The 11,567-nt window shown below is 56.6% G+C and overlaps 1 long non-coding RNA gene across 1 annotated transcript; it reads left to right on the top strand.

Moving 5' to 3' along the window:
* On the top strand, positions 1-4,322 carry LOC131497404 (uncharacterized). Its single transcript, XR_009254952.1, has 3 exons — positions 1-335; positions 2,705-2,847; positions 3,655-4,322. It is a non-coding gene; the product is annotated as an uncharacterized LOC131497404 (long non-coding RNA).
* Positions 4,323-11,567: the final 7,245 nt, after the last annotated feature.

The following is an 11,567-nucleotide window of genomic DNA, read 5'->3' as shown; positions in this document are numbered from 1 at the left end:
TTTTGGAAGCACAGGAAACACATGGGGTTTAACTACAGAAAGGAAAGTGCCTCCAAATCTCCTTCCATGGGGAGTGTGCCCGTGGGGACCAGCCTTTCCACATGGGCGGTGGAGAGCAAGGCCCCGGGGCACAGGGCCGTGTTCCCCGCAGTGGAGCTGGGAGCCAGGGCGTGAGCCGGGCTTGCCCACCAAGCTGTCTGCAGCACGCCCTCGCAGTGGGAGCTGGTGATGGGGTCTTGCCTGGGCTCCCGTGAGAAGCAGAGAAGACCCTTCCTTGGAGGGTGCTGGAAGTAGTGTGTGGTGGCTGTGCTGCCTTTCCCTCCTGAAAAGCCTACGTGAGTGCCGGCTTGCGCCCTGGGGCACTGACCATGAGCTGGGGCCCAGACAAAGGCCCGTCCCTCTCCCCACCTCCCAGCCCTGGCTTGCTGGAACACCAGTCAGCACAGCGGCTTCCCCCCTCCTGCCTGAGTCGGGGAAGGAGGTGCCCAAGGCTGGAGGTGGCCCTCGAGTTACGCTGCAAGGTGGACTCACATTTGTAGGAGACTGCACAGAATGTGGGGTCGGGTGATGTGGGGGACATGGCCCCACGTTGGCCATGAGAAGTAGGTACCCAATGGCCATGGGAATGCTGTGCAGGACACCCCCCCCCCCAGTCCCCCAGTCCCCCAGGGGGACTTTCACGTGGCTGTCTGCTGGAGTTCAAAGTCCTGTTGAATGCCTCCTATGTGTAGATGTTGTAGCAGGTTTTTGGGGCCCACAGATGAGAAAGACACATCTGACTCCAGGAGCTGCAGCCTGGGCAGGGCTGATGCCACCCAGCCCAGCCCAGTCCAGCCGGTCAGCGCCTCCCTGACCACCACCCTGAGGATGGCAGTGTGGCCTCCCTCACGGGCAGGCTGGGCCAAGACAGCATCTTTGCAGGGAGGGGGTAGTGGGGGCTGGGGAGGGCCCAGTAGGTTCTGTGCCCCAAGGGCCTCCTCACGTCCCTGCCTGCACCCTGCCTGTGGTCGCAGGGCTCTGGGGGCCTGGAGACCCCAGGAGGGGTCAGGAAGGACTGTGGGTGGGCAGGCTGGGTGGTTGCCAGGACAGGAGACTGTGAATATTCAGAGCTGGTCACCCAGGGAGATGGCAGCCGCTCCGCCCGCCCTCAGCTGGGCTTGAAAAGAAGTGAGAACAGACGGAATTCAGAAGTGCCCACAAAAGGGCTTCCTGTCGACACCAACAGACTTCAACTCCTTTCTCCTCCACCCCCCTCCCCAACCCCGCACTGACGCCGTGGTGGCCGTGCTGCATCCCCCAGGGTGACAACCAGGCCACGAAAAGAAAGTTGAACCCCTGGCCCCCAACCCTATGATTTGTTTTTTTTTTTTTTAAACTGGGTTTGAAATCCAGATCCTGCCTCACAGGCACCAGCGCCAGCCTGGAGGGCCCTGCGAGCTCCCTGCAGACTTCCTGCTGCAGGTTCAGGGGGACACCGTGGACGCCCCTCCGTAGCTTCCTGAGTGCCACACGGACTACACACACATGTGCACAAATGCGCACACACACGCACTACCCACACGATCATCCATGCACACGCACGCACATGACTACAAGCTCCTGCATGTACACATGTGGATGCATATGTGCACACACACACGGCACGTGTGCACACACAGATACACACACACACGCACCACCCACACGATCATCCATGCACATGCACACACGTAAACACCTGCCTGCACATGCACATGTGGATGCACACACACACACACGACGCATGTACACACACAGGTACACGCACACACATGCACAACACACATTCACTCACAAGGCATGTACACACACATGTTCACATGCCCAAGACGTGCACACACACACACACCTGCAACACGAAGGGGACGGAGACCCACCGTTGCAGTACAGGACCAGGATGAAGGGGAAATTGCTCTTTTTCCTCTCAGTTCCTCTGGCACAATGGATTTTTTCCCCAATAAGTTTATTTACCCTCCTGGTTAAGGAATATGACTGACAACATTTTCATGAGCTCTCTAGGCTTTTCTATGTCACTTCCTCATGACACAAAGCTGGCACACAGGTGGCTGCTCAGGGTCGAGGGGTTCGTGGGAAGGCAATGCACCCACAGGCATGAGCAGCAGGACTCAGGCATCCCCCCCCACCAACACACACACTCTCCACTAGAACAGATGCCAGCAGTTCCTGCGGCCACTGCTGCTCAGGGTTGAGCGGTCAGGACTGGACGGTGGAGGGGACAGAGGGAGGGAGCTGTCTGTGCTCCTGAATCACAAACAAAAATGGGAACCACACCCACCCTTTGGCCATGCATGCTCCACCCGGGCCACCCACAGCCCCTGTGGGGTCCATACTGTGCTTTCATCAAGTCCATTTACAGGTGGGGAACTGGTGGATTGAAGCAAGGATTGCCTTCCTCCAATAACACACACAGAATGTGCTGGAGGTTGTGGTGGACGCCACATCCCCATCTGCCCCTGATGCTTCAGGCACCATTGGATCTGCTGGATCACGCGGCCCAAGTGACAGAGCAGCTCAAACAGCAGCCTGGACCTGCCCCAGGGCCTTCTCGAAACGAGCAGACTTTTAGCCCTTCAGTAAATTGGCTGGAGTAACACACTCAAAGGAGGAATATGTTGCCTCCCAAAGCTAGAGACCTATTAGTGTTGTGCCTCTTTCTTGGTTGCAGGGGGTGCCAGCTAACCCTTTACCTCGGAAGAGATATCTCCACGTGCCCCACCCGTCTGGACTCCTAGAAATGTCACCGAGGAGGGAGGCCCCTGAATTACTGTTGGACTTATTTCCCGCCTCTGTCATGCAGATATCCTACCAGTAAGTCTAGAGTTGCTGCCAGTACGTTATCGGTATCATGGACAAGGGTGAGATCTTGTGGAAGGGAACAGCGATCGAGGTCCCTGGGAAATAAATTATGACATAGGGCTGGAGAGTTGATGTTACCCCGAGGTTGCACAGTGAAGGTGCACGTCTGGCCTTGCAGCTGAGAGCAAGCTTCTCCTGGGGCCTTGCGGGCATGGGTGGACAGACAGGCATCTCCCCAGGGCAGTAGCTGTACTCCGGGTACCTGGGTTGTGTTAATTTGCTCAAGCGATGAAAGTGCAGCCAGGGCAGCAGCTGCCACTGGGGCAGCCACCACCCAGCTGAGCTGACGATAGCCCTCTGTCACTCTCCAGGACCCTCCTGCACAGGCCAAATAGGGGAACCTGCACCATCCACGTCCTCGATGGTGGCACTAATCTCGAAATCCTCCCAGGAGTATGGGCTGCTTTGGGCTTACTCTTTTCCCAGTAGAGATGATTCTAGTGGCCCTACTTGGCCTTTCCCTCCCAAATAGGCCTCACTACACAGGTCTGGGAACCGGCGTGGGGACGTGGACAGCTGCTGGGTGTGTTGATCCCAATCAAGCATTATGGAACTGGGGAAGTAAACACAGGGTGCATTCAGGGCCACACCAGACCCTCTGTGAGACAGACATGGGCTAAAACTCTGTGGACCACGTGGCCTCCATGAGCCCCCACTCTGGCTGGACCACCGTGATGGTCTGGGTCCCTTGGAGTCAGTGTCTGTTCAAAATCTGTAACTGGTGGTCCCAGAAAGCTCTGATTATTCCCTTTTCCCCAGAGCACAGTTTCCTGGATGAGAGGCCACAGAAGGTGAAGACCGGGGAAAGATTACAGTTCAGTGATGCTCCAGGACCTTCCTTGAGGGAACCCTGTCTCTCCCACTTCAAGGTGTTCTGTGTCTATAACTGGCTCAGGTCTGAGAATTGATGGAGGGGCCAGGACTCTGCTTTTTATGATTAATGTCAGACTTTCCCACATTTGACCCAGAACTTCTCTGCTTAAGTAGATCAAGTGAGAATTCGTTGGGCTTCCTGTGTGTTTGACATCTAGCCTTGCCATGACCAACCAGCCAACACCACAGGTCTCTGTGTGTCCTTGTGACTGCTGCTTCCACTCTGCTGTCCACCCGGGGAACCACGCCCACCTTGCCTTTGGCAGGTGAGTGTCCCTGCCACCCCAGGATCCAAGTACTCTGTCATATTCAGGTTCCTTGAGCTGGTGTGGTCCCCTCTGGAGGCTCTGACCTGCATGGAGGGACCACAGAGTTCTTCAGGGTGCTAGGGTCACCTCACACATTCACTTCTTACAGCCTTGGGGGAAGCTGCGTCTTCTGGAAGCTCCATGTAGGTGAACTGGTCTTAAATGACTGAGTCCCTCCAACATCCCTAACCCTTTGGGTCCCTTTCTCTACATTGGACCAGGGCAGCTCAGGCATTTCTAACCCACTCACTGTGGCCATCTTTTGGTCCACGTTTCAGCCACCCAGGCTGTCATTGCTAACCCTAACCCCAAACTGCAGTGTTAACAGAGTCTCTGCTTGGTGAGCCCATGTCAACTGTTTTGAATTTGGCCTGATCCAACATTACCTTCCTTCCGCTCTATCCATTCCCACACATTCTGTGCATAGATTAGACAACTCAGGTAGTTCTTTTGGAATGCAGCCCACTTCCTCACAAGGCACACTCTGAACCCCATCTTCAGGGCCCGCTGAGACCTTGGTCACAGGTCTAGATGCAGAGGGACGTCCTGAACATTGTCATGCAGGTAGCTGCCTCAGAGGGGCCGTATGGCCCTTATGGTCCTCAGGCAGTGCAGGGACTGGGGTGTTCTGTGGGGTGCAACCCTAACCCTAACTGTGTGTGAGGGGCACAGGACTCTTCCCAACCCAGCACCTCATTTCCTGGGGCAAACTCACCACCCTGCCGTGCTCCCAGAGCCCATGCGGTAGAGGTTCTTGAAGAAGTGCTTCCTAGCTTCTGTAAGGGGTGCACAAATCAGGCCAGAAGAATGAGTCTGTAATGGAATCCAGTCACTGCCTGGTTGGCCTTGCCTATGGCATTTGGTGACCTTAGGTGCAAATGTCTGTAAGCCACGCCCATGATCTGACCCTCCCCCACATTCACCAAGCAAGGTTCCAGCACCTGACCTTCCCCCCAGGCCTGCCTGACTCCTCTCACCACTGTCTCTAAGGTTTGCCAAAGCACATGTGATTACACCCCTGGACCCTCCCCAGGCCCCCAGGACTCCCACTCCACATCCATCCCACATGGGCTCTGGGGGCCCTTCCTTGTCCAGCCTGAACCTCGGACCCAAGAAAGGTGAGGCCCACTTGGATTTCCCACCACCATGTCCGGACAGACTCAGCAAGCTGGCTGCCACCTGTCCTCCAAGGCTGGCTTTGGCTGCTTCTCCTGGTTCTGGGTGGGGCTGCCGATTCAAGTGGCACCCCTACTGCAAAGGGATGAAGGCCTGCGGCCCACACTCAGCCCCTCCTTCAGGCAGCAGCCTGCTATGGCCTCTCTGCAGAGCTGGGCGTGTGGAATGGAGACTGCATGGGTGGGAGCCAGCCCCCTCCCCACCCCCGGAGAGCCCCCAACGAGGATATTCTATAGCAGTCCCTGCCTGCTCTCCTGGGCCGAGTCACTGTAGCGTGGCCCAGAGCTGACCCAGAGAGGGCTTATCCCCGGGGCTCCCAGCTGGGCCTGTGGAGGGCAAACCTCGTCCAGCTGGGCAGTTCCGGGCAGGGCCTCCACCGTGGCGGGTCCACTGCGTCTTCCACCCCCAACCCTGGCCTGTGCTGCTGGCACTGAGGGTGGGACTCACCCAGTCCCCCGAGGCCCAGCCGGAGGGCCTTCTCCTTTTATTGGGGATTTCACACCTCATTCGCTTGAAAGCCTGGAGTCCTCACCTCTGTTTCTGCTCCAGACACCCAGGTTCCTGGGCTCTCTGATGCTGACAGGCCATGGTGTGTGGGTGCAGAGGTCTGGGGCTGGATAGGATCCCCCCAGTCCCGCCGTATCACTGATACTGGCTAGGAATTCTGATACCAGTGGCATGGCTCAGCACCCTCCAGGGCCACCTGCCTGAGATGGTGGTCTCTGGCAACCCCAGGGAGCCCCCACAGGGCCGGGGCTCCCATGCCACCCAGATCCAGCTGTGTTCCTTACACTGCATGTTTTGGGGACAACAGAGAAAGTGCAAACTGGCACCTCAGTGGGCTTAGGGACCTTGTCTCCCTATGAAGCCCCGGGGCGGTGCAACTCATGGTACCAGGACCGTGTCTTGCCTCACACGTTGTCCTGGCGGCTGGCGACTCCTCAAGGGTGTAGGGGCAGAGGGTCATGACCTTTGCAACTTTCAAATGGTCCTGTGGAACATGTACAAATGTATGCACACAGAACACATGGAGATGTGCCAGTGCCAACAGCTGCTAAATCAGAGTCTGTAGTGCTGGGTGGACACTCACACAGCCTCAGATTTTCAGAGGCTCAGTTGAGATGTAAAATGGTAACTGCTGTGTCAGACACTCCCCTACCTGGAAGGCAGCCGAGTCCTTTCCTCAGAGGCTGGTTCAACCAAGACGTTGAGGTGGGAGCAGCCCCTGTGGAGCATGATGTGGAGGCAATGAGGAGCACCCACTGGAGGCCATGGGGAGCATTCACTGGGAGGCAGGGAGCACCTACTGGGAGGCATGGGGAGCACCTACTGGGAGGCATTGGGAACATCTACTGGAAGCCATGGGGAGCACCTCCTGGAGGGCATGGGGAGCATCTAGAGGAATCTTATGGGAGTACCTACTAGGAGCACATGGGACCGTTTAGTACAAGTGCCAAACTTGGTGCAGGGTGAGGATATGGAAGCTGAAGCTGGCATTTTTGTATAGAAGCTGGGTCTCTGGGTGAGGCCTTCGCCCTTGGCAACCAGGACCCTGCCCTCTGGTTGTCACTACCCTGGAGCCTGTGAGTACAGGAACAATCCCAGCCCTGCTTAGGGAGCCTCCATGACAGGCTGTGTGGAGCTGCAGGGTAGTAGAAATGCACACGCTGGGAGTCCTGTGAAGCTTGGCCTGAAGCTGCCCAGACAGAAGTGTGGGAGAGAGCCCGGAAGCCTTCCTAGAGGGATAATGCGTGAGCATCACCAGCCGGGGGTGGGGCGGAGGGGGAGGGGTGCTAAGCTGTGACAGCAACACTCACCAAGTAGGTGGTGCATGGGTTTTGTGTACTTGGGACTGTGATTACCTGTCTGAGGCCTGAACCCAGCCCAGGAGTCCAGGGATACCCTGTCTTCCTTACCTGAGATTGTGTTCATCTAGGAGGGTGGGACACTGGCACCCTGGGGAAAGGAGGTGGGATTGCCCTCCACATAGGGCTGGGAAGATCCCCCTGTGGTTCAGAAGATGTGGGCCAGGCCAGAGTATAGCAGGCAGGCTTGGGGTGGGGGTGGGGGGACCCTGAACAACACACTCCCTCAGGGCAGAGCCAGGAGCCATTGGACCAATGTTATTGCCCAGGTCCCTGCAGCACAGACTGGAGTGGACCGGGCTTGTCCAGGGCCTGGGGGCTCCTGCTAGCTGGGGCATGTCCTCCTTCCTCAATTCCAGCCCCCTGTATACCGCCTCTCTATACCTTCTCCTAGACCAGCTCTAATGGTAGCCCTTCAGGTACGTAACTCCTTGAAGACAGAGGCTCAGACTCCCAGACCAGCCCAGGCCTGGCTCAGCACATGGTTGCTCAGAGTTCCAGCCTATGCACACATGTGACCGGCCACACTAGGATCCACTGGGATGTCCAACCGTCATGTCCACATCTCATACAAATTCACCTTCTACTGTAAGGTGTACTGAGTCCACCCTGTGAAGGTCAGGGGGCCCTCCTTCCCTTGGGGTGCTGTGCTGAGGGAATCCAGATGGACAGGTATTGCCACTGGTGTGATGGCTGTGGACTCACCACCCTGGGGCCCGTGGTCTGTTCAGGGCCAGGCAGAGTGGGATGCTGTCGAGGCCCGATGGCCCAAAGTGGCTGTTGTCAACAACAGTAATGGTGGGGTGCAGGGATAATCATATCACTGCAGCTAGCTTTCACTGCTGAGTCCCAGACCAACTCTGGGCGGCACCAGCCAGAGTCACATGCTGGCCAGTCGGCCTGGACTCGAAGCCCACGGCCAGCGTGTGGCCCTGTGGGTGATGGGAGGAGTCCCTCAGATCTCAATCCAGCCAGCTGCCCACGTTCTCCCTCCTACCTTTCTCTGCACAGACAGCAAACCATGCCAGCAAATTAGGTTAGGGAGGCGTTTAGGTGAGGGTTATAGGGTTGAAGCCGGCTGGCCTCGTTTTATGTCTAATTATATGTTGCTTGCCGCAGTTGCTAAACATAAATCACAAGCGTTTGGCCACAATTATAGTAATTATGTCCCTATGAGAAGGTCAGCACAAATGACCTCAGAGGAGAAGTAGTGTGGCAGCAGTGAGTCGGGAGGCCGGGGGCTGTGTGGGGAAGGCACTGGGTCTGTGCTCGAACCTCCCCGGGCAGTCGGGAGTCTGGGAGTTTTCACGCAGATGACCAAGGGGAAAGTGGACAGCGCCATCAGCAAAAGTTCTGAGGCATTTTTCAAATGTCAAAGGAGAAGTTTTCCTGGGCATGTTTGGGAAAACCTTCTAACATTTTTCTGTAAGTGTCCAGTTTCTAGGGGAAGCAGCCAACTCTCAGCAAGCAGATTCAGGTGACTGGCCATTTTGAATAACGGAAGGAGCATCCTGACACTTTAAAACCTCAAGACTGGACAGAAAATAAAACCGTTTACAGTGGTTGGGTTCTGTTAGTGGCTCAAAGATGTCGCACTGAGAGCCGGCTGGGTGGGGGGAGGTGGGGGCGCCCACGTGAGGGCCTGAGCTCCACCAAGAGCCAGGCTTATGATGGCCACCTGATGTAAGGCTTTGTGTGACGTCATGAAGCCGACAGCACCTGTGAATTAGCACAGCACTCACTTTGCAGGTAACCAGGACTCAGGAACAGACCCGAGCACACAGCCTGTGTGATCTGGACCAGGGAGAGGCCATGTCTGCGTCCAGTCCACCTGCCCTCACAGGACCTGCACGAGCCCCCACATTCACAGGCAAGGAGAGGGTGTCCCGCTCCTCAGATCCCACCTCCAGCAAGTCTCTACCCTTAGGTGACGAATCCCCACTAGAGGAGAGGACATGTGGGCACCTGTAGCCAAAGCCACAAAAACTCCCAGGCCAGGTACACACTGGGGAGCCCGCAGGTGTTGTCCGGTGGTAATCGTGGTCCTGGTCACACTGGAGGCCACTGCTGCTGCCATAGGGTGTGGGGGGCTTTGTCTGCCTGGCCAAATCCTGCCTTCTGAGACCAGCCCTGGTCAGGGGCCACAGCCCTGGAGCTTATCATGCAAACATGCCCAGGAGGCATCTGGTAAATGTTTCTTGAGTGAATAGACAAGGTGATGAGTGAAGGTTGATAGTGACCTGAATTTGGGCCACAGACTCACCTCACACGCGATTTGGAGGGCAACCCACACCCCGCCCCCATCCAGAGTACTAACCTCACAGGGCACACTGAATTGTCCTGGGGGCTGCTGCCACCACTGAGTCCGTCACTGAGCCCAGCCCCATTCCTCTGGCCATGGAAGATTCTCAGGCAGGATGGTGGGAGCCGGGCCCCCTTGGCTGCTGTCACCTGGGTGGGTGGGGGGGCAGTGCCCCTTCATGAGCAGGTGTGCACTCTACCTTCCAACACTCCCTCTGGTGTTTGAAGGGTGGTGAACACAGGAAGTCCCCAAGTGTTGCTTGGATGCCATGATGCCCAGCTCCTTCCCACTGTGGGTGCCACTGTGGCCCTGGCTGGATCGAACTGGAGAAATGCTCACTGGGAGGTACACCTAGCCATCTATGTGAGCACACTCCAGGATGCCCTTACTGCCAGGGAGAGCCCACATGCCTAGCCAGCAAGGACCCTTCTGGATCATAGTCAATCCCACGGGGTATCTTTATTCCCAACCAGGCCCTAGTGGGTGAAGTGGGGCAGGTGGTCCCCAGGCAGCCTCAGACAGCCATGACCCACCTCACTCTGCTGTCCCCAGGCCCAAACATACACCACGGGCACCAGGGACCCATTTATGAGGACATTTCATTGCAGGGTCAGGAGGGGTCAGCAGCCCCACTCTGCAAGGCACAGAGAAGCATCGCTAGAGCATATACCTCTCCAGGAGCTGAGTGAAGCCCCAGGAACCAGTTCTGCTACTATGGCCCCACCCCACAGCTGGCTGGCAGCTGTCAGCTTGTCAGGAGGAGGGAAATCTGGAAATTCCTGCTTCAGAGACCCTCAGGAATCCGGAGGTACCTGTGTCCCCAGAAGGGAGGGCCTGTCACAGAGCCATAGGTCTGAGAGTAGCAAGTCCAGGCCCTTCCTAAGAACACTGCCAGGTGGGCATGACTCCCTGAGCTCTTGTTTTTAATTAGTAGACTTCCTATTTTAGGGTTACAGAAAAATTGAGCAGACAGTACAGAGAGTTCCCACGTAGTCCGCCCATTCCCCTATTATTAAATCTTGTTAACAATATTGACATGTGTGATTGTTACAACCAACGAGCTGATATTGATATATTGTTAACTAAAGGCTGTACTGTTCAGTCCTGCATGTTTTATATGTTCCTGTATGTTGACAACTGCAGGTCCATAGGCACCACTGTGTTGTCCTACTTTTAGGGAAGTGGTCCTGTGCACAGGTGGCTTGGCAGTTCTTCAGCTCACAGAGCCCTGAACCTTGCATAGGAACTGGCTCCACATTGCCCCAGGGGTGGCCTCTGCCCTTTGGTCCAGTGGTTTCCAGGGAGTTCTGAAGCCTTAGCACTGTCACTCATTTGTAATGGGGGGGCGGGCGGGTGTCCTAAGGCGGCCCCTGCCCCTTCCCCAGTGTGAGGCCCTGAGCCCTGACAAGCATACTGCCCTTCAGGGGCAGTTTCTTTACTATGGGGAGCGTCCTGGGTGCGAGGTGCTGCTGGGCTGCCTAGATATGGTTGTGGGTAAGAAGTGGTTGTAGTTTCCAGATTCACAACTGGCAGGTTCCTCCCCCAAGCGGCCTGGGTGGTGGTTTCACTTCGCCCATTGCTCCCCGCACTTCTGCACCCTGGTACCTGCAGCAATGCAGGGCACACACTCCAAGGTGGTGTGTGGGGGGGTGGTGCAGGAGGCCCCTCAGCCTCAGAGCTGCCTGTGAGCCTTGGGGTGATATCCCTTCTTAAGACTGGGCAGGGCTCTCACCTTGTGCTGTAGCTGGTTGGGGCGGGGGCGGGGGGGGGGCGTGGTTGACCTGCCCAGACCAGGGCTTCTCCAAACAGATCCTTCAACTGTAGCCACCTTTAAGGGGTCTGACTCTCCCGCCCAGGGTTCCTGAGGCGGCTCTCAGTTCCAGCTGTTTGGGGCCCTGCAGACAAGGCCTCCCCAGAGGGTGACAATTCCATCCCTACAACCAATTACATTTCTAACCCTTTGACCAGATGAGAAAGGTAAAACATTCAAACCAACAGGTGCAGGAAGTCACCCTCCTCCTCACAGGTCACTTGAAATCCCTCCCGAAATGTATCGTGACGAAAACAAGGTCAGATTTCTCCACCACTTGAGGCTGTTTGAGGCTGTGGAGCTCAGACCAGTACCAGAGAGTCGCAAAGCAGAAAAGC

This window comes from Neofelis nebulosa, chromosome 16 (genome assembly GCF_028018385.1).
Source record: "Neofelis nebulosa isolate mNeoNeb1 chromosome 16, mNeoNeb1.pri, whole genome shotgun sequence".
Taxonomy (NCBI): Eukaryota; Metazoa; Chordata; class Mammalia; order Carnivora; family Felidae; genus Neofelis; species Neofelis nebulosa.
The sequence above is the reverse complement of the archived record's forward strand: the minus strand, read 5'-3'. Positions and strand labels throughout refer to the sequence as shown.